At 41.2% G+C, this 22,634-nt stretch overlaps 1 long non-coding RNA gene across 1 annotated transcript in view; it reads left to right on the top strand.

Annotated features, from left to right (window-relative positions):
• Positions 1–16,071: 16,071 nt before the first annotated feature.
• Positions 16,072–22,634, top strand: part of LOC147644985 (uncharacterized) — a 116,547-nt gene continuing 109,984 nt past the window's right edge. The window contains exon 1 of the long non-coding RNA XR_015272286.1: positions 16,072–16,368. This is a non-coding gene — a long non-coding RNA (uncharacterized LOC147644985). The remainder of the gene's footprint in view (positions 16,369–22,634) is intronic.

Raw genomic sequence — 22,634 nt, 5'->3', positions numbered from 1 at the left:
AGGGGCCGACCAGGAACTGTGAACGCCGTCAACTCCTTGCTCTTCTCGTCCAGTTCGATCTGCCAGAACGCAAATTTCAAATCCACGCTGGAGATGAAATGCGTTTGATCGATTCTGGACAGGATTCCATCGATACTAGGAAAGGGGTAAGCGTCCTTGACGGTCACTTCGTTCAGTTTTCTGGAATCTAGGCAGAATCTGTCCTTTCCAGGCTTCGACACTACTGTCGTCCGGTTGCTCCAAGGGCTCTTGCTCTCCTCGATGACTCCCAGGGCTAGCATCTTGTCGACTTCGTCCTCGACCACATTTTGCTTCGCTGGCGACATCGGGTTGGGACGGTCCTTGAAAATTTTGGCTCCTTCCACCAGCTCTATGGAGTGTTGCTCCAGGCCAGTCGTTCCCAAACCATCCATCTCGAAGGTGAGGAACCTCTGCTTGATTGCCTCTAGCTCTCGGTTCTCGGCTTCAGATAATGTCCAGGATTCGGGGTCCGTCTTTTCCTCGTCGTCATCTTCCTGGTCGGCGTATTGCTCCATCTCCCTGGCGTGGACTTCTTCGGCTTTCTTCACCCCTTGAACCGGGTTATCTCCAATTACGGTCGGAGCCAGGTCAAACGCCCGCCAAAAGTCGACGCCGAGGTATGCCGTTTGTTCCAGATAAGGGCACAGATAGAAATGAATGTTTTCTACCCTTCCCTCATACTCCACAGGTACCTCTATCCGGCCGATGATCGATCGATCCTCTCCAGCGGCAGTTCGCACCACCGAGAAGTACCTCTGCACCGGCACACCCATCGCGTCCACCAGTTCCCTGCAGCCTTTTCCGAGCAGACTGACGCTCGCTCCGGTGTCCAACAACCCAGTCAGCTGCTGGCCTGAAATCTTTACTCGGGCGAACGGTCTGAGATCCTGGGTGCCGCCCCGCCTGACGGCCGCGACATCTTCTCGGCGCTTCCGCTGGCGTTTCCGGAACCGATCTCGTGCCTTTCGAACCGCCCGGGAGACCTCACGCATGCCGCTCAGCTGATGCTCCTCGAATATACGGTTCCTGACCTCTAAATACCGTCGCATGCGCTCTTCATAGGGTAAGTATTATCCTTTAGAATTATCCTTAACGACTATCTTGTTATTTTTAGGGTCTCCTACTGAGCGGAATTTTGCGTTGGGCGAGCCCCTTCCGCTCTAGGATCGCCCCGCCGTCCGTTTCCCATACAATTAGGGCACTTCGGAACGGTGTCGGCCTTCCCGCAACGGAAACAAAAAACCTTTTTCAGTTCCTGCTCGCAATCCCGAAAACCGTGGTCCATGGCTCCACAATTCCAGCAGCCAGCCCGGAAAGGATTTCAAGGCCGCTCCCGGACTTCCTGCACTTGCAGTGGTTGCTCGTCTTCATCCTCCTCTGGCTCTGGAGCAAACGCCTCGCTGACTCGGTTCCGTTCCGCTCCTTGGTAGCGCGTTGGTGGTGGGAATTGGGCCCGAGCTCAGCGTCCGAAGGTACGCTTCACCTCGAGGCTCTCCTGCCGCAGCTCATCCACAGTGAGTAGCTCCATCGCATACATGAAGCGAGCGATCCCTTCTCTTAACCCTTTTTTTCATCTCCTTAACCAGGTGACGCTCCGGATCGGCTTCCTCAGGCGAGAAGCAAGGGTTTGCATCGCGTGCAGATAATCATCTACGCTCTCCCCTGGTTGCTGCTCCCGCTGCAGTAACTGATGCATCCGCTGATGCTCCGTCTCGTGGCTCTGTTAGCAGCGTGTGGAAATTTCTCATCACCTTGGCCCATGAGCAACGCGATTGCCTCTGGAGGTACTCCAAGCGAAACAGGAAGTCTTCGATGTGGTTTCGCTCGTCCTCACCGCTGAACGAGACGTTCCACCTTTCTGCCCTTGTGCGGGTCTCAAAACTTCATTAATCAGCTTCATCATTTCCAGAAACCCGGCCCGCATCTCGTCCTGCAAGCTCTGGCTGATCCCCTCTTCTTGGGTCTTGCGGTATGTTTCCGCCGCCTGAGCCAGGGCGAGGTTCACCGCCGACTTGGCTGTGGAATCTACGGGCGGATCTTGAAAATGTACTGCCCGCTGAGCGGGATCCATTCCTACCAGATGGTCAGCTGTGGCCCCGGTCGCCTCGAAGTCTAGCAATTTAGTCTTTGCTTGCTCTTCCGGCTCCTCCAGCTGTTGGTCTTGTCGCCGAGAAGGGGGTGTCCTCGGCAACCCCATAGAGGCCCTCGGCGGCTCGTGCCCGACAGCACCCTCCCCATCTGTGGATCACAATTCCTCTTCCTGGGCTGAAGGACCCTTCGACCTGAGCTGGTAATTATTTTCCCTATCCCTGTCCATAGTCCAATTCTTTAATTCCTAACCGCTACCAAATTTATTCACAAAATAAATAAATGTGTAAGCATAAATAATCTAACATAAATAAATGCACATGCAACAAATATATAATTAAATAACTCAATAAATAAGTAAATCAATAAATAAATAAATAAATGGAGAAATAAATATACGAATAATTAGATAAATAAATCTTCTTCTACCTGCATACGCTACCAAAAAAAATTAACTAACTTTTCTTTTCCTTTCTAAATTTCAGGGGAGATGGAGCCGATCAACCGCCGGTGGACTCCGCGTCAGAAGCTTGCGTCTTCAATTGTCCCGTGTCGTCCCTAATCCGGCCATTCGTCAACTGGACTAACTTTCAGTTGGGCTGAAAGTCGCCAGTTAAGGACATGGGCCGTCAGTAGTATCCCGTAGGATTTTCCTCGATGGCTGGGACTCCGAGGCTCTGATCGTGGTGGTCGTGCAGCGCGCAGTGGAACCTGCGGGACACGACTTCACCAACAAACTGATCCCAGGAAGGCTCATCCACCAGGAATACCCAAGGATCTGCACAATATTTACTTTAACATTAACATTAACATTGAAAACAACCAAACTTGACTTTAATATAAATAAACACTTGTTTCCCTATCTACTATATATTACAGTGGTTCTTGACTCGTGCTTTATGCACGGTCTGTGGCTAAGGGATGCGAATCCGTCATTCCCACGCCCGGATGCCACCACCCTGTAACATAGGCCTCGCAAGCCACCGATTGCGAGGGCTGGATGACTTAGGACGTGGCCTTTCGAGACGTCGTCATCCCGCTATTCTTTTATTTTTTTTAGACATTGTCCGCCATATTGTTACGGAACTGCCTTTCCTTGGGCAACGCCATGCTAGCTCAGGGTGCCCAGGGCTGGGTCCGACCCAGTGCGGACTGCGGCACACTTAAAAAATACCGAATTAATCGGACGTCTCGGACAACACTCCTCACTAAACACAACTCTCATCCCTAATTACAACAAAAACAGAACAAAAGGAAAATAAACAATCAAATATAGACGGACGGACACGGCTGAGACAAATTGGTGGCATTGGTGTTACAGCCACGACGCCCCACCCATCCTGTGATGCCTCCTGGTTATCTAGGGGCATCACCCATCTCCGGCGGACCGGAGCCTATTCCAGGCGGTCTGGCGACCGACTCATCTCCCTACTCAATTTTTATGATAATATTTTATTTTAATTGATATTTACAAAAGTACAGTCCTTCTTGCTGAGGTCATCACCCCACTCCCGGCAAGAGCGTGCCCTTAGCCAGGGATGCGCTTGCGCCAAGGCTGCCTTGTTAGGGGACTCAAAACTCCCGGAGGAGAAGCCTTCAAAGATTCGGCCTCAATCGGCCACAAAATTACGTTTCCCTCTTTTGTTCCCTAATCCCTGCTGGAGCTCCAAGAGAAATATACGGGCATGGGTGTTCGAAACAAAAAAAAAAACAAGAACGAGAAAACGACCGGCTTCTACTCCGTTCCCCTTGGATCACAGCGCTCGTGTTGCACTAACCCCGGACCCAGGATACGGTCGAGCGAAGGACGCGGGTAAGGAACGAGTATGACACAAAACACTTAAGATTATCATAAATTACAGCAAACTAAACTAACTAACTAAACTATATGGCCAAACCCCTTGTCATGGCCCTTTCCGGTCCGGACTCACCGGATTAGCTGGCAGCGCTCTGGGCTTCTGCGGCGGCTTCGGCTACGGCTCCGGCTATTGCGGTGATGGCTCCGGCCACGTGAGGCGGCGGCAAGCGCGGCTCCTGCTACTGCGGTGTTGGCTTCGGCCACGTGAGGCGGCGGCAAGCGCGGCTCCGGCTACTGCGGTTTTGGCTCCGACCACGTGTCGGCGGCTAGGGGCACCACGGCGGCTTCTGGTCACGTCCTCGTCGAAAGTAGGTGGCTTCGGCTACTGCGCTACGGCTCCCGCGCTACTGCTTAGGCGGTGTTGACTCCGGCCACGCTTCGGCAGCTAGGGGCACTACGGCGGGTTCTGGTCACGTTCTCGTCGAAAGTAGGTGGCTTCGGCTACTGCGCTACGGCTCCCGCGCTACGGCTTAGGCGGTGTAGCGGCTCTCTGGCGGCTCTGACGCGGCGGCACAGAGGCGACGGAATAGAGGCGGCGGAATGGAGACGCCGGCACTGAGGCGACCGGAACTCAGGGACTCTGACGCGGCGGCACTTAGACGGCTCTGGGCTATGGAATGGAGGCGGCGGCACTGAGGCGACCGGAACTCCTTTATTGCCTTTGCCGAGAGAAAGGGCAAGAACCCTTTCTCTTAGGCCGCATTCGAACTTCCCGGTTCGCTCATTTTCCTCGCCCCCCCTCCTAGTCCTACCGATTCTACCTGTCCCTATCGATGTATCGATAGTCTTTCAGTCGGTTCTCACACGAAATGCAACAAAATGTAAACTTTTCCGCCTTAATCTTTATTTTATCCGCTCTAGTTTTGCCTTCGATAAAGGTAAACACCGATGTTGGATCAGGGAAAAGCCGCGAAACAAAAGTATGTCTCGACGTTGGAACCGTTTGCCGCATAAAAGACATCATTACCCTTTCGCGACAGGCCTCGCAGCAGTAACGCAGGCCGATGTATTTTTAACATCGTTTACCGTTCGAGCAGCAACACCAAATTGTGTTGAACACAACACCCTCAATAGCACATGATTATTGTCCATATGAGCTGGTGTTTGGGAAGCAAAGCTACTTGCCAAAATATTTTAATAGCGACTATACAATAGACCCCCCATATAAGGTAGACGATTATGCTAAGGAAACAAAATATAGATTAAAAATAAAATATAAAAGAGCTATTATAATGTTAGAAGAGCATAAGGCAAAGAATAAAGAAATTTATGATAAGAAGCTAGTAAAGTTAGACATCCAAATAGGAGATAAGGTAATACTAAAAAACGAAACCTTAGATTATATCTATTTAGGACCATTTGAGGTCATAGGAATAGAGGAAAACAACAATGTAGTTATAAAAGATAAGAAAAATAAGAGACAAAAAGTATATAAGGATAGGTTAAAAAAAATTGCACATTAAAATAAAAATTTAAAAAAAAATTTTAATAAGAATTGGTCTGATCAGCCTTGTCAAATTGGAAAAAAAAATATAAAAATATATATTAAATACTTTTTTTTATTAAAATAACTTTATAATCTTAAGTTATTTTTTAAAAAAGAGGGAGATGTGATGTGCGCATTTTAGTATAAAAACATATAAGCATAATTCATAAGAACAATATATGGCAATGCTCAAAACATACAAATTCATTGTGACAATTTGTTGCAATGCAAGCACAAGTTCAAGTGCAAATTTAATATGATCGCCACACTCAGACGGCAAACACTTCAAACTGTTTGGTCAGCATTCCCACGCAGACCCAAAACAGCACATGTATGTAATGAACTCACAACTCTCTCACTGCTAGCATAAGTATATGGAATTATTTGATATATATAAGCGACCCGCTTCTCTGTAGACGTTAGCGTCAGCTTCGCGGGCTTAGAATAAGGTCAAGTAACCAAAATTGTTAAGATATAAAATTCATTCAATAAAGAACACTAGTCTTCTAAAATATATAAAATAAATCCGATATGGGCCCGCGTCGAGACCAAAAGCTCTTGAAAGCAGCTAGAAAAGCGGATGTTGTCAGATCACTGACCAATTCAATATGCAGTGCCTTTGTAGATAAACAAATCAAGATTGCAAGCCAAGCTTTGCCAAATTTTGGTGCACGACCAGTCGATGTTTTAATCGTCACAGGTCCAGCATAATCCAAGCCAGTGTGGAAAAAACTGCGAGCGGGTTGAACTCGGAACTCAGGTAAATCAGACATAAGTTGAGAACTCGTGTGTCTTCTCTGCAAGAAGCAAATTCTGCAATTGAATACAGTTTTGCGGACAAGGTTTCGAGCTCCTAAAATCCAATATCTTTGACGCAGACTATGAAACGTATATTCGACGTCAACGAGTAGCGTAGCAGCATGTTGATATCCTTTTGACAAACCAGAAATTGGCAATTCTATATTATGGGATGTTTTGCATCATAATTAGCCATCGAATTATCTATGCGACCACCAACACGCATTACTGTCTGCTTGTCAAGAAAAGGGGTTGTATCGGATCAACTTCGACTTCATTGACAGTGGCTGTCCGTTGCATAACTACGTGTATTCAACTTAGGAGAACTCCTTCTGAACGCAGATAAATATCCTAGGTCGTGCGTATTCAAGTTCCCATGCCGACACCGAAATTCGGTCTCTTCTCCGAAAACGATGAACGAAACGACAGCAGTAGCTTAGTATCCTCAATAACGGTGACTAGGAGGAGGTTTTGTTGATCACACAGGCAAGCGCATTTCCGTCATCGGAAATGTGTAGATTAACCTTGGGTTCGGTCCTTTCCTCTAAGCATGCCTCTTCTTCAGTCGACAAAACAAATTTAGCTTTAACGGGTGGCCAAGTTGAACGTGACTGCGACAGGCAAGGGGATCCATTCCACCAAATTTGATGATCGACAAGGTCCTTTGGAAGTAGTCCTTGCGATGTGCAATCTGCTGGTAAGGAAGGCTGAAAGGTCTCTAGAATTTCGGCAGTGCGATTGCAAACATATGTGTTCCACATCCGTGGGGATGATGCCAATACAGAACTATTTCAGTCTGACCAACAATTGATTCTGGAAATAGGAAGAGTTAGCGCTTGTTTGACCAGAGAAATCAATTTTAAGAGCAAATGGTCTGCATTTAACTCAAGTCGCGGAATGTAGATAGGCTTTATAGGAGCAATGTTAGTTTTTGCCATTATCAATCTGGCCGCATATCCTTCGCTGGTTTCGACGCGACTAAAGATGACAGCAGTATATGCCTGAGACGAAGAATCCGCAAATCCATGCAGTTCCCTTGATTGATGTGTTGCAGGTTTGTAACGAGAAACTCGACAAGTTTCCAATAAATGCAGTTGAACTACGAACTTTTGCCACCGTGTACATAATTGGGGAGCTAATACCTCGTTTCATTCGACAGAACTTAGCCAGCTATCCTCTAAGAGAATCTTTAGCAACACAGTTGTGGGCGCAAGCAAACCCAGCGGATCGTAAATCTTGGTCAGTTCTGAAAGCAACATGCGTTTGATTGGAGCTGTTGTAATTTTAGGAATTTCTAGCCAGAAGAAGAGAGACTCTGTTTTGAGTTTCCAACATTGTCACAAAACTTTAACAAATCGAAAAGAACTGTCCTGTTCTAAAGCGTCAGGAGGATATTCACAATTTTCTTGTGGTAGGGACTTTAAGAGAGCGCAACAGTTTGAGCTTCACTTTCGCAGTTTGAATTGAGCCTCGCTCTGGAGTAGAATTAATTGATCTCTGAGCGCAATGAGATCCTTAATTTGATCACATCCAGTTGAAATGTCATCAACTAAAGCGTCTCTGTTAAGAACGACAGCAGCATTTGTGTACAAGTCGGCATAATCGCTCGCGAGCTGTTTGAGATTTTGAACGGCTAAGAACGGCGATGAAGTTAATCCGTATGTGACTGTCAGCAAACGATAGTGTTCCAGCGTAGCGTTTTCCTCCTTTCTCCTTTCTGCGTCCCTAAACATCTTCTTGATGTCGGCGCAAAATACAAAAAGTTCCTGACGGAAACGGAAATCCCTTTGAATCGGTGGACCTATGTGCAGTGTGAATTGTGCGAATAACCCTTGGAATCTTTTCCTGAGCCGTCAAATACCACTTGGCATCGTGTAATAGTGCTATCTTGTTTAAATCCTCCATGGTGGGTCAAGTAATTGCAGAGTGCGGGATCCTCATCCGAGACAGCAGCAGGTATCAATTCCATGTGGTCTCTTTTCAGCTAATCATCCATGAAGTCAACATATTGGAGGGATGGGCTCCTTGAATGGATATTGAACAATGTATACACAATTTTCCCTGCGAGCGTGCGTTGCAAGAAAATGTAGTTTTGTTTTGATCACTGGCGTCGTTGTTTTACTTGGATGCACTTGTTCCATATCCATGAATGATCGAATTAAAGAATCCAAGTCCTCATGAGCGTTGTGGACTTGTGCGTGCGTTACTGTTTTGTTACACTCATTATAGCTGCCTGTAATAACCCAACCAAAATTAGTATGTGTTGTAATGGGGTAGTATTGACACTGAACTCTCGTCGATCTCCAGTACATATGTTCCATAGTTGATCTGCGCCTAGAATAACGTCAATTTTTCCTAAGGGAAGACTGAGAATCTAGAATCCAGATATGAGCGCTGGAACACACGTACTGAGCTGAAGTTGACGAAGTCAAAGATTTCATAATTATACCAGAGACCTCCAATGTTGCAGTAGTGTTTCTTGGGTGAAGGTGAAGCTGACGCGACCTCGGCTAAACCAGCCACCGAAATCCGAGCTTGGGTTCGTGAAATGTCGATCCTTTACATAAAAGTCTCGGCCACCATAGTTGTTGTAGATCCAGTATCGAGCAATAACCGGTACGTTGTCTTGTTGCCCCATGTGTCAATTGCATTGGCAAGAATAGTTGACAGCAAGGTTTGATTTTTAGCCCTCTCCAGAGTCTGATGGCTAACAGCGGTATCACCATCATGTTGATTAACAGCATTGGCTTCAGCAGCAGACAGATGGGTGCCAAAGGAACCGAATTTGATGACGTCTTCCTTGGCCGACATACTATAATTTGGCCTAAGCTTGTTTGATTTCAGACCTAGTTTTGATAGCAAAATATGAATGAGCCTCACATCACGGCTGTCTGAATTCAGCGCGTGTAGGCCACGAATGCATTCTTCGGCTGAGTCAGTTACCTTACGTAATTCAGCGATATTCGAATTGTCACCGGTGGGAAACAACAGAAAATTTTGAATGAAAGAGCGAGCGATAAGAGCTTTTTGTCATAACGATTTTCCAATTTTTCCCATGCGTCCTGATAATTGTCATTACAAATGGCAATACGTTTAATTAGGGATAGTGCCTCACCATCCAATAAGATTTCAGGTAATGAAATTTTTGGCACCTGGAAAGCTTCTCATTATTGTGTACTGAACTTAAAAACTGATCACTAAACTGGCTCCATTCATCGTATTTTCCGGAAAATGTGAGATTCCGAATTTTCTTAAGCCTTAAATTAGCTGCTTCCAATGAGGAATGAAATTTTTCCAATAGCTGGTTTAACTGTACTTGAGAGTAGAAGATTAGACTGGTCTTGTCCTTGATCGTGACCTCCCCTCTCCTGTATGCCTTTACTAAAACTAGCTTGCGCACTGTAGAACTTATACTCGTATTCGGGTATATTCAATCCTGGGTCTTCAAATCCCCTTCTCTATGTTGAGTGCCACTATGTCATCAAAAAGCTCCATAAAGTGGTTGAAAGTGGCTACTAAACGACACAGTTTTAGTTGCAATGTTTCCACATTTTCACATCTCTGCGAAAACTCCGAAGCACACTTAAGGGTTCGAGCTATTTGCCCCTTGCAGGCACCACGAGGTTGGATCGGCCGATGCATTATCGGGTTCATTATATAAAGCGGCCAATTTGTCTTTTATTGTTTACAAATATAAACGAGAAAACAATCGCGGTTATCCGGCTACTCGAACGGATCAAAAATGTTTATGAATGAAGTGGACTGTATTAAGGTTTTCTTATGCGTTTTGAGTTCCTTAATTAGTAGCGATTTAGACTAATTTTATGAGGTATGACAATAAGCGGGCTACGATAAGCGAGCGGTTGCGGGTAAAGTTAAACTATAACTAACTGCCGGGAATATAAAAACGTGCAGCCAAAAAAAGATACGAAAATCGCTTGATGAACAGCATATATGCTGCCTTTTCGGCTATGCATGTGGGCTTAAAGCTAATATGCTGCAAACAAGACATATATGATCAATAAACTAGGACCGATTATATGCAACTAATAACAATTGATAATAATAGTAATATAAAATTTGTGCAGCCGATCTCAACAATACCAGCCGCTCGTTTCATCGACGAATGTTTCTGACCCGACTTTGGAGCTTGCTTTTTAACTCCTCCAGAAGAGATTTATTTTTTGTATCTTGGCTCATTGTGAATAAATTATTAAATGAATTTATAATAAGTTATATTCGCCGAAGATAAATTTATTGTTCTAATAAGAACTACGTGGCCCGCTGCGCATCCATGGTCGAGCAAAGCAAAATATGTCAAAGATGAACGAGGAGAAGATTGGTCGCGGCATCTCATTTAGTATCGGAGACCGACGAAGAATGGTCAAATCCGCGGGGAGAGCTAGTGGCACTCCCCAATCAAATCACACAGGTGGGGAGGTGGGGCTCAGTTGGGCGGAGTATTGGCCGCATCGGCATATGTACATTGATATCGCATGACCCGGTAGTCAAGCTGCTGAAATGAACCAAAGAAACGAAGACGACCGTAATGCTCGGGTGTAATGCGAATGCGAGGCACACGCTCTGGGGGAGTTCGTAAACTAACGAAAGAGGTGAGTCACTTTTTGAAAATATTATATGCTGCAACGTTATGCAGCCTTCATTTTTTCCAAGCACGGAAGGAAGAGGTGTTAGATCTCACCTTGCAAATCGAACAAATATAAAAAGTCGAGAATCGGAGTGTATCGACACAACCCTCCTTCTCAGCCCATAGGTACATTTTCTTTAACCAAATGGCACTGGTAAGTAAACAGGTACCAAAGAGTAACCCCCGGGAACAAATTCGTCGAAATTTTGCAGTCTAAAGTAATCGCCAGGAGGATTAAGATACAATCGTCCTCAAAAGCACTTGGCAAGGAAGTGGATGACCTCACCAACATTCTGAAAAACGCCTTCTAAGAGACATGCAAGATATCATTCTCGAAGAAGCAGTTCCTACCGTGGTGGACAAAAAAACTGAGCGATCTCAAAAGGAGAGTGCGAAAGTCCTTCAATAAAAGCTATGGAGCCCGGGAATGGGAACCATACAAGAAAGCGCAAAGAGCATACAAAAAAGCAGTATATAAGGCCAATAAAGACTCCAGGCAAAGCTACAGCGAGTCACTTGAAGGCATAAAGATTAAGCAAGACTCTCTCCAAAGAGCACACAAGCCCTACTCTTATCAACCCAGCAGACGGCCCTGCTACAACAATAGAGGAGTCACTAGAGCAACTATTGTAGTTGACATTTACTTCCCAGGGTACGTGCGAGAGAACTCGGAGCCCTAGAACGAAAAGATCTACTTGGCTAGCCAAGCGGTTATCAAATCCCGAGCTGCCGTGAAAACCGACTCACGGCTAGTGGCAGAATGCAGAAGGCCCTTAATATACTTGCTGAGAAAAATGAGGTAAAAGTAACCTGGGTATAGGGACACAACGAGATCCCAGGGAACGAAAAGGCAGACGAAATAAACTAAAACTAAACTCCACCGCTGCAGCTTCTGGTATATAAGGCTTTATGTATGGGTACGCAATACAGGATTAGCTTCCCAGCTATTAAAGCGAGTTTCAACGAGAGAGGAAGAGAAAGGGGAAAGAAGGTGACAGTGATTGCAATATTACAATACAATAAATAAAATATATCAACACAAGACAATAAACAATTAATTTTTCTCCAACTCCAGCTTTCAATTTTTTGAACAAAGGCCGAGTAGATCACATCGGTTTGAAGGTTACGTTGAAAGCCTCCAATAACAAATGAGGTAAGTTTCAAAAGATCAGTTGTGGTTGATCTTTGCCTCATAAAACCACGCTGACATAGAGAAATGACGGATCTGCATAAGTGTTGAAAGTGGGGAGTGATTACATTCTCGAAGAGTTTAGGGATTGCCGATACTTTACAGATACCGCTATAGTTACGGACATCTGATTTGCTACCTTTTTTGTGGAGAGGAATAACGAAAGATTAATTCCAAATAAGGGGAAATTCTGAGGATTCTAAAGGTAAACAACTTAAGGTGGGAGACACAGAGCCTCGGCACAATACCTTAACACGCAGCCTGGTATTCTATCGGGACCTGGTAATATATTGGCTTCACACGCTATAGATCTACAATAAAAGAGCTTTCGTTTAAGATGGGACTAAAGATTAAGTTTGAAATGGGCGTAGAAAAAAAAATATCTCTGACTTGAGGTGGAAGAGGGAGAATAAACTGTTTTATATGGTCAAATATGAATTGGGAAGTTTGCAAGCTTAGTCGCATAATTTTCTTGATTTTCATCAACTTTTGGCAGAAATTTAAGGTACAGTATGAGGCACATTTGAAACGCTATACCGAACCGCTTCTGGAAAGCGTAATATAAATGAACTCATCCAGTCTTCCTATTTGAAAGTGATATAATCTAATACACCGATAGAACTTTAATTTAATATAATCGATGAAAAAACTTTCTTATTTACGATTATACTCTTCCATTATATGTAAGTAAAGCCTTTCGGACAGGATTATAGGATTTATCTCGATTATAGACAGTTTGGCCATATTTTAAATAGTCAGGACCTCTGAAGATAAGTATGAATGATAAATTAGTAGACTTCTGCATGAATGCATCCAAAACGACAAATTAATCACTTAGTTTAAAGGTAGGCACACTTTTTTTCTACACAGTATATTTGGGTGTAAGTGAGTAAGGAAGTATTGTCGGTTTCGATTGACAGTGTTCTCACTCATTTCATAGTTGTACAGCTGTTGATGAGTGCATCGAAATTGGTGTACAGTAGTCAAGGCACTGTACAGTGTTTTGGTGTGCGGTTGACTTACTGTACAGTAAGTGAAACTTCAGGACTGGTACATACACACATATAGAGTTCTCGTGTTTATGATATGTATGTCAAAGAAAGAATACGATTAAAGAATTGATTTGTATTTTCGTTTCAATTGTATCTATATATATATATATAAATGCTCTGTTGGTGTCTACTTCCTTTATAGACTTGAAAAGTTTTGAACCCTTTAAGCCAAAATTTTTACACAACATGCGTTGAGGTTCCAGCTCGGTTATTGTCTACTTTTGATATTGATAGCTTATCTGCGTTTGCACACATATCAGTTTTTTGTCGCGTTTTCCAGTGCCCCTACTGCTGCGCCCTCTACAGGCAGCCAGCTTAATCGAAGCATTTCCTTCAAACATTCAAAACATATTGAAAGAAGAAATTTGAGATTAAAATTTAATTTTTTTTTTAGGTTCAGTAAGAAACGAAGTCATGCCACCCAAGAAGTCGAGTTTGGGTCGTCGTACTCGCAATACAGAAGCAAAAAGACGTAAGGTTACGAATATGACTGACGAAGAGCGGGCCTCCATCCGAGAGACTGAGCGGCTAAGAGCAATGCAAATGCACAACGCCGAATCAGCAGAAAGACGAGCAGATAGGCTTGAGAGAAAACGATTGAGAGTTAGTTTGATTCACTCCAAAATAATGAACGCGACAGGGCAAGGGTAGCTGTAGCTTGGATGCTCCAGGAGGAACGGGGAAAACATTCCTCATTACATTGATTCTGGCTACGGTTCGAGCTAACAAGGACATAGCTTTAGCTCTTGCTTCATATGGAATAGCTGCGACATTGTTACCTGGTGGGAGGACTGCTCATTCAGCGCTGAAGTTGCCGTTGAACATGCAAATCATCGAGACTCCTACGTGCAACATTTCCAGAGCATCTGGCATGGGAAAAGTATTGCAAAGATGTAAACTCATTGTTTGGGATGAATGCACAATGGCACACAAAAAATCGCTGGAGGCTCTCGATCGATCATTGCGGGATTTGCATGGAGCTGTCCAACCAATATTGCTCGAAGGGGATTTCAGGCAAACGTTGCCTGTGATTTCCCGATCGACACCAGCTGACGAGATAAATGCTTGCCTAAAATATTCTTTATTGTGGCAACATGTACGTATATTAGAGTTGAAGACGAATATGGGTGTCCAGTTACAGTACGATGACTCAGGCGACGTATTCTCACGACAGCTACTGGACATTGGGAACGGAAAGCTGCCAGTCAATGAGACGTCGAGAAAAATAGTATTGCCCGAGAATTTCTGTAATTTAGTTACATCGATGGAAGGGCTTATCCAAAAAGTGTTCCCCGATATCCGAAATTGACGATGTGATATGCGCTGAGATTCCACGGGCAGAGGTTGATACGGATTTGCAAGAACATGATCCATGGCCCATCTTGCAGCTAATTTTATACAGTAAGGGAAAACGGTCTTTATTAATTGTCCACCACTGCAGAACATCAAAATCTTCACTGTAAACTTTATTTATATTTTTATTTGTTTAAAGTTAATATTTTGCAAAATATTAGTAATCTAAACAGGTTCCGAATAATCGGCAAATATATTATCTATGAGTTGTGCAGGTTTAATTAATTTTTCTATATCATCATTTTGGCTATTTATATAAATACTATCACTAAGCAAGAAAAACATAGAGAAGTCAAACAGTACAAAAACTAACACTAAACTTACTAACTTACTAACTTAAATTAAAATAAGTAGTAATTATAGTTAAATAACTTTAATAATTTGTCCCCCAATGCAAGCGCTAGCCGCTAAGTATTGCTGTGACGTCATAAGCAAGTGGACCGCACTGGCTGTGGCCGTCCAACATCTTTGAAAAAGACTGCATGCAGAAATTTGAACACGCATACAAACGTGCGGTACGGCCGGAACGTATTTCAGGATGTCGTAAAAAATTTGACTTTCATCACATCAAATATACCCAAAAACAGAATTATTTGCACTTTAAAGTTAATATATCTGGAAAACTTGTATAGAAGTTTTTGAGGTCGGATTCAAATTTAGTGCACCGACAACTAATAGAAAGGTATATTTCGGTTCTTGGTTTTTAAATTTTTATGTCAGCGTGTGTTCTTTATTTATAACTAGGAAACCTGGCGAACTTCGTTTCGCCATCAGATAGCGTTTTATGTAACATTTCGTTTGATGATTAAAAAATTAAGAAATTTTTTTTTGTTTTATATTTGAAAAGTAATGAGCCAGTTTAACTTTTACACTTGCGCAGCACAATCCCGCCGTTTCTCTTTTGAACTTTGACGCATTGCAATATCGGCATATAGTCGTCATTGATCCATTATCTAAATTTTTATTATCGCTGTAGTTTTCCGTAGGTTCATATTGGAATGCCAATCGATTGTATGATGCCAATGATCTTCGTGTCCTCACGAGTTTTCTCAATAGGGCACTTTCTCTTATTATATTTTGTCATTCTTCGTTTAAGTTCTGTGAATAAACTTGTTGATGATGATGTTCGTTCGCACGTCGTCCTTTTGGACTATAACCTCAAATGCACGATCCACAAAATTAACACATTTCAACTTACCACCTTAAAGATAAATGTTTACTGTTTTCAACTGAAATGTTAGAATACGACTTCTAAATATATATTTTTTGAAGTAATGGCTATATATTAGCGATGGATATCCCGCTCTTCTGTCGAACGGGATAAAAAGTCTCCTGGCTCTAAGCTACCACCCTAAAAATTTTCACCCAAATCGGTCAAGCCGTTTTTATGTTATGTTGCGACAACGGAAAACGGGTTTCATTTTTATATATATAGAAGTAAAATCATCCCTGTATACTTTCTTCCACCCCTTTTCCCAAAGGGAACCAATGACGAGTTCTTAAAGTGGGAATCAGAGAGTCGGCTTGCAGTTCGGGTTTTGTTAAATCAACTTCCGACGCTTTTACGCTTCAATTTGCTTTTTTGTGACTTCGTTTCAGTCCGAAACTGAGCTCCTGATGCGGCGGTCGTGTTACACTAAAAAATTTATCTGTTGGGACCATTACACGTCTATATACTGCGAACCTTTGTCTAATCGGCTATATCGTAAAATAGCGTAAAACTACTCACCAACAATATTAAAATGATACTTTCACTATAAAAAAAAAATTGTGTCAAGTTAAATTAATGTTACCGGAAGACTTAAGTTAAAAAATTAAATTTAAGTGGTCACAAATAAAGAGTTAATAAAATAATACATTTTCACAAAATTAAATGTAAGTAAAACTACAAGGATATACAAATTAGAATTAAGGAAATCAAATATCCCTTTTTTTTAGTTTGCACCGTCTTGGATCTAATACATATGAAAAACGTTTTTTTTTTTTTTTTTTTTGAAAGTCTTAAAGACATTTCAATAGCATTTTGGATTCAGTTACTTTGATAATAATCTCGTTTATTCTAGAGTTAAGTGCGCCAACCTATTATAATTGGTTAAGTGTCTTGTCACGAATAGAAAAAGTTATTTTTCTAGTTATTAGAAAAGGTACTATTCCACTGCAGGTTTCGAAATAATTTACATTACAATAATACTAAAAAGAAAGGAAGCTTACTTCGACACGCCGAAGTTTGTATACTCTTACGTATTGACCGATTCCGACTTTCATTACATTCACCTATACATATTATATGTAGAGTTTTACACTTTTATTTTAATATTCACAGTTTTACATTTTGCTCTACATTTAAATATCTATCCTATGACACCTTATTAATTTTTACAAATTTTTAACGAAATCCTGAAAAAATAAAACATTATTTTTGTCATGACGTCTTTCTGTCTCCTAGGATAGGAGACAGCGAAATTATAGTTTTTGTTGTATTAATTTCCCTAACGGTCCTACACCAGCCAAGTGGTAATAGTCTAATTTTCGTAAAATTATTATTTTCGTAGAAAAATGGCTATATCTCATATATATATGGCTTAATTAGTTGAAACATGTTGAAAACTGGAAAAGACATAAAATTTAAAAAAAGAATAAGGAGACTATATATAAAGAATACTAACTTCAGATTTAAATTTTAAAACAGCTTGGCTAGTTTGGTTAGAACGGACATTTATATATCATATTGGCTGTTGATGCTAATCAGGAATATATAAACGGAACTGACAATTTAGGAATTCGGACTAAAATTATTGTACCCTGTAAACATTGATTTATTTGTTTCGGATAGGTGAGAAAATATAATCTAAGAGGAGAGTTATAAATTTATATATATATATGATATAAATTTTTATATTTAAATTACCGAATTTTTGCAGATTTTCCGAGGCTCTTATATAAATTGGCGTAAACGGTGCGATATCCTAACTTAATTGTTTGTGTGCCCATGCGGTAGCAATTCGATCATTACAAATAAATTCAATTTTGTCAGATAAAAAAAAATTACATAATATGGCAATTTAATACTTAGAGTTAGGGTTATAACTTGATAAAATCATTTTTATATAATGAAAACCCTAGCTTTTAAATCGTTTAACAAAACCATGTATATAAAAAATATATACAAAATCTATAGTAGTCGCTATCCTTATTTATTCCTTATTTTATTCTTAATAATTCAACACCTAAAATCGTTCCTATAACAGCTATACGATGTAGTCGTCGGATTTTTTTGAACTTTTATAAATTATGAAAGTTTCAACCAGCTCATAAACCGGGTGACGTGTTAGGGGCGAGGAAAAAAGTATTAATACTTGAAGGATTTTTGAGATACATGGATACTTTAATTTAACATTCTACACAAAAGCGCTATTCAAACTAGTAAGAAATTAAAGCCAGTTTATTAATAAATAGAGCTGGATAATATACATATTCATATTTGTTGTTAAAGTAAGATGAAGACAAATATTATTTACCAAAAAAAAAAACTCGTTGTTAAAATTGATTTAGTGATTAAGATGACAAAATTGACGAAACTGGCGACTTCATGGCTTCTGCTGGTGACTCCTACTACTGACGACTCAACCAACGATTGACGCAGCGATTGTTATGCTCGGACTTGATCAATCGACGGCACTACCAAACAACTGGACTTCATCTTGACGACTTGCTACTTTTTTTGTTTTTACAAGATATGTTTTCTCTTAATTCTCTTCTGTTTTATTGCCTACTCTCGCTTTCCAGGCACGTTGGCAACGTCTAACCTAGACGATGCTTATTCTTCATCTTCTTGCTGGTTCTTCCACAAATGCCGCTTTCTTCACATCGTAACGAGCATTTAGCTCCACCTTCATAATTGTGTAACGACCATTGAGTGAACGAATGGCTACCTTTTCCCCAACCACAAGACCGTGTACGCTTTATGGGCTTTCTAAAATTTGTTCCATACGCATCTGGTTTGTCCTTCAAACAATAACTGGAACGGGATTTTCTTTGTAGAGCAGTAGACATGTGAGCTTATAGCTCCTTGCGCTAGGAACTTATTTCACTTGCATTGATTTTCAGTGGACAACTTAGCTTTTATTGAAAATTTACATCTGTTTACGCCTTCAATTTGTTCGTTTGCTTTGCAACTCCTGTTGTCCAGACATGCTTAATTCCATTAATTGACTTTGTATGTGAAGTCTTAGAGATGCGGAATTCTTCTTCTTCTGCTACATGCATTTTTTTTAGCTTAAAAAGTAATAGTGAAACATTTTGTCTGCTAAATAGGCGGCTTTTACTTTAAGAATATATGTATGGCACTTTGAGCCAGCTGTTGAAGTTTTCTTGCTCCAATATTCTACTGGATGAAATTCGTCTTCGAAGCTCTGCATTAGTATGCCACCAAACTCATTCATGGACGCATCAGTATATATTTCTGTGGGTCTTATTTATGCTTACCCTTGCACAAGTTTTGGAAAAAGCCTACTTCCGAACTGTCTGATTTTTTTTCATTCTCTGATTTTTCTATGTGACCCAAAAATCTGATCCTCTTTTCTAAGAAGGAGTAATCTATACTAACGAACTCCTGCTGGAATTTCTTTAGCTTGATTATGCACTTCTGGTTTGTTTGCTCAAATATGATTATAACATCAAACCAACCCTCTTTGGTGTGAAAGCAGTGAAGCGATGATTACCGACACTTCGATCGGTACATCTGGAAAATTATTCTCGAGATCTCGTGAACAGATTGAAGTTTTTCCAGCACTTCATCCATTAAGGGTACGGGAAAACTGTCTCTTAGTACCATTCTGTTCAATTGAAGATACATATTCTGTTGGATAGATATTTTTAATATTATTAATTCGTAGTGATCGAAGTTCTATCCGCAATGGTATTAAACTTCGTGTCGAAGTTAGCTTGCTTTCTTGTTTTGGCTAAAGTAGTCCATAGCTTCTGAAGCTGCCAAAAGCCGGTATCTCCAGTATTTTTTTTTTTTTTTTAGTTTTCAAATTGGTTGGTTTGATCGGATGGAACCTCAGACGAGCACCAAATGTAAGGTATTAAAGTCTGTTTATTAATAAATAGAGCAGGATAATATATAAATCAACGGGACTGGCGATTATGTATATGGCTCCGGCCGACGATTGACCCTCCGACGCATCAACTGTTATGCTTGGAATACTAGACAACTGGACTTCGACTTGACGACTTGAGCTTGCTACTTTTCTACTTTCCTCTGCCACACTCCATTCTGATTCTTTATAATCGCTTTCTATCCAATGCCTAGCAGATTCCGTTGGCACTATATTAAATAATTAATATTATTTGAGGAATAAAAGATTCTCGAATGACTTTTCTCTAACGAAGAGCACACGCCCCTTATTGATGTTTTATATAAGGGTGATAATAAAACTCAGATAATTTAAATTTCGAATTAATTTATTTGAATCTCATAAGTTGAGATCGATATAGTAAATTATATTTTATGATTTATTTTCCGGCGCAAAAATAAACATCGAAGACGTCTTTCTAACACGGGAACATGCTACGTACAACTGACCATGTAAATAACAGGGATATTTAAGGTTAATCCCACAGAGCTCCAACAATTGGCCTTGATTTATTGATAAATTGAAGTGGAAGTTCACTTGGTATTATTGAAATTCGTGGCATTAGAAATTCATCTCCTTTGAATTTGCTCTTGATGATCGATAGAGGCACGTGTAGTGGGGCCTGTAGCGAATACATAGCTAAACGACTTTTGTTAATAAATCTTTTTTGACTAACGACAACGAATCAAAATAAATGACAATGCGCGTACCTAATTTGCTTGAATTAAATTTTTGGGCTATAATCTTATCCTAGACAGAAAGCGATATCGATAAATATTTTAAATTCTAAACACTGCTGATGGCATTGGCTAAGCCAGGCTAAGCCTAGATCAGTATAGCTAGATCTAAAATATATCAATGTTAAGCTCAAAAGAGATGCCAAATCGGCAGACAATATCGATAGCTTGAGACCTGTCATCAGCAGCTGTCACGAACGACCGTCTCTAAAATAGAGGTGGAGAACTATCGATAGTCGTCGCCATCGATAGTGAGCGATTATTTTTCTCAAACCATCGATAGTGTCGACAGTTCTATCGGTAGTGTGATGCTTTTTAATTGTTAAATGTAAAAAAGCTATAAAATGAAATTTTAACAAAACTTTATTATATTTTTAACTCTTTAAAAATAAAAAATTCATTTAATTTGTTGCTTCATTATATTTTTAACTCTTAGGTTAACTGGGCTTAGGACCTACGTTAATAACTAGACTTTTTTGATAAGGGATTATATAAAAAGTACATCGTCGAACTGCGCACTCAAGCGGAAAAGAAGTACAAAACTAATTCTTTTTCAAAAAGAGCATTAGGAGATTTTTACTCTCAGCTATACTTTTGCTTTTCACTATATTTTTGCGTTCCACTTTCAACTTTATTTTTTCTTTGTGATGTGATAAGCCGCGTGCAAAACTATTGATAGTACAGGGCTGCCATCGATGGCGGTGCGATAGCGCGAAACCATCGATAGTGTCGATAGTGCCATCGATAGTTCTCCACCTCTACTCTAAAACAAGAGATCAAGCTTTGTATCCGGCGGTTACTCCTTTTTCACCGAACCAGCAGCTGAGACAGACGATTGTTCTTGCCGCGTAATTGAAGTGAAAATAAAATTGTGCAAAGGCATTCAACCAGCAAAGCAATGTGTTCTTAGAGTGCGTTTGCGTCTGCATTGGGGTTGTTTAATTTAACCTAAAAGTCCCTGCAGCTGGCTAAGGTGGGTCCTGGTCGGCGTCGTTGAGGCTTAAACAGCATTCATCGCTGCTGCTGCTGCTGCGTTCGGCTTTTTCGAGTTCGAAGCATTCGTTCGAAACCGAGCACAACAAGAATTCACTTTTCAGTGGCATATCTTTGCGCTGTGCTCTCGTTTCTGTGTGTGTGTTTGTTTAAGTGTACGAGCGCTCGCACGTTTGTATGCGTGTGAAAATTTCTGCAGGGTATGTTGTTGTTGTCTATGCAAGTGATTTGTGCGTGTCACTTTTTGTTTTGTTTTGATTTTCCAAGATTCTTTGATTTGTTTTGATTATGCTTATATCAATACCCTGCAGTACCTGTCATCAACAATTCATCAACGTTTCATCAACAGTCAAGGGGGTGTTGTTGATTTTTCATCGATGACAGGCCATACAAACTGTTGATTTATTTAACATGGGCATGTCCTAGGCTGTCATCAATAAAAATTTATCAACAATAAATCGTTGATTCATCAACAATTCATCAATAAATTCATCAACAATTCATCAATAAATTCATCAACAATTCATCATCAATTCATCGATGCTTCATTGATGTTTCATCAACAATTCATCAATGCTTCATCAATGAAAATTTCAAATTTCTCAACGGCCGGGCCATGGTACTGCCGCCGACTTCCGTGTAGACTACCGCCGTAAATGTTTCGTGGGCAGAGCGTCGTAGCAGAAGTCGCAGTCGGCAGAGGGTCGACCTGGTAGAAGTCGCAGTCGGCAAAGCGTCACCTCGGTAGAAGTCGCGTTGATGACATGTTGATGACAGTGGCCTATTGATGACACGCGGTACTGCAGGGTATCTATGTATGTATGTATGTATGCATATTTGAGAACGCTTTTGTTTTAGCGCACTTGCAAGTGAAAAAAACTGAAATTAAAATAATTAGTAATTATAGTTAGATAACTTAAATAATTTGTGTTCCAATGCAAGCGCTAGCCGCTAAGTATTGCTGTGATGTCATGGGACTTGTAAATTTTTTCGAGAGTTTAAAGATCCAAGGATCTGATTGCTAAGAAGAACCAAAGGCGTAAGAACAGAAAACCTCTCCAAGACAATTAACGGGGCTTGATAAGCACCCCTTGATAGTGTTCCCCTAGAAGGGGCTCACGAACCCGACGAGACGGTGAATTAGGAGTTGCAGCGTACTCCTCAAAAGCCATCAATGTACAACTTTATCTGCGCCAGGAACTTCACAGCACGTGACGCGTGGTTTTGATTGATTTTTTTTTTATCAATGAAGCGAGACTCTACATTTGGCCTG

Source organism: Drosophila serrata, unplaced genomic scaffold, assembly GCF_035046125.1.
Source record: "Drosophila serrata isolate PLE 108 unplaced genomic scaffold, ASM3504612v1 contig_41, whole genome shotgun sequence".
Lineage (NCBI taxonomy): Eukaryota > Metazoa > Arthropoda > Insecta > Diptera > Drosophilidae > Drosophila > Drosophila serrata.
The sequence above is the reverse complement of the archived record's forward strand: the minus strand, read 5'-3'. Positions and strand labels throughout refer to the sequence as shown.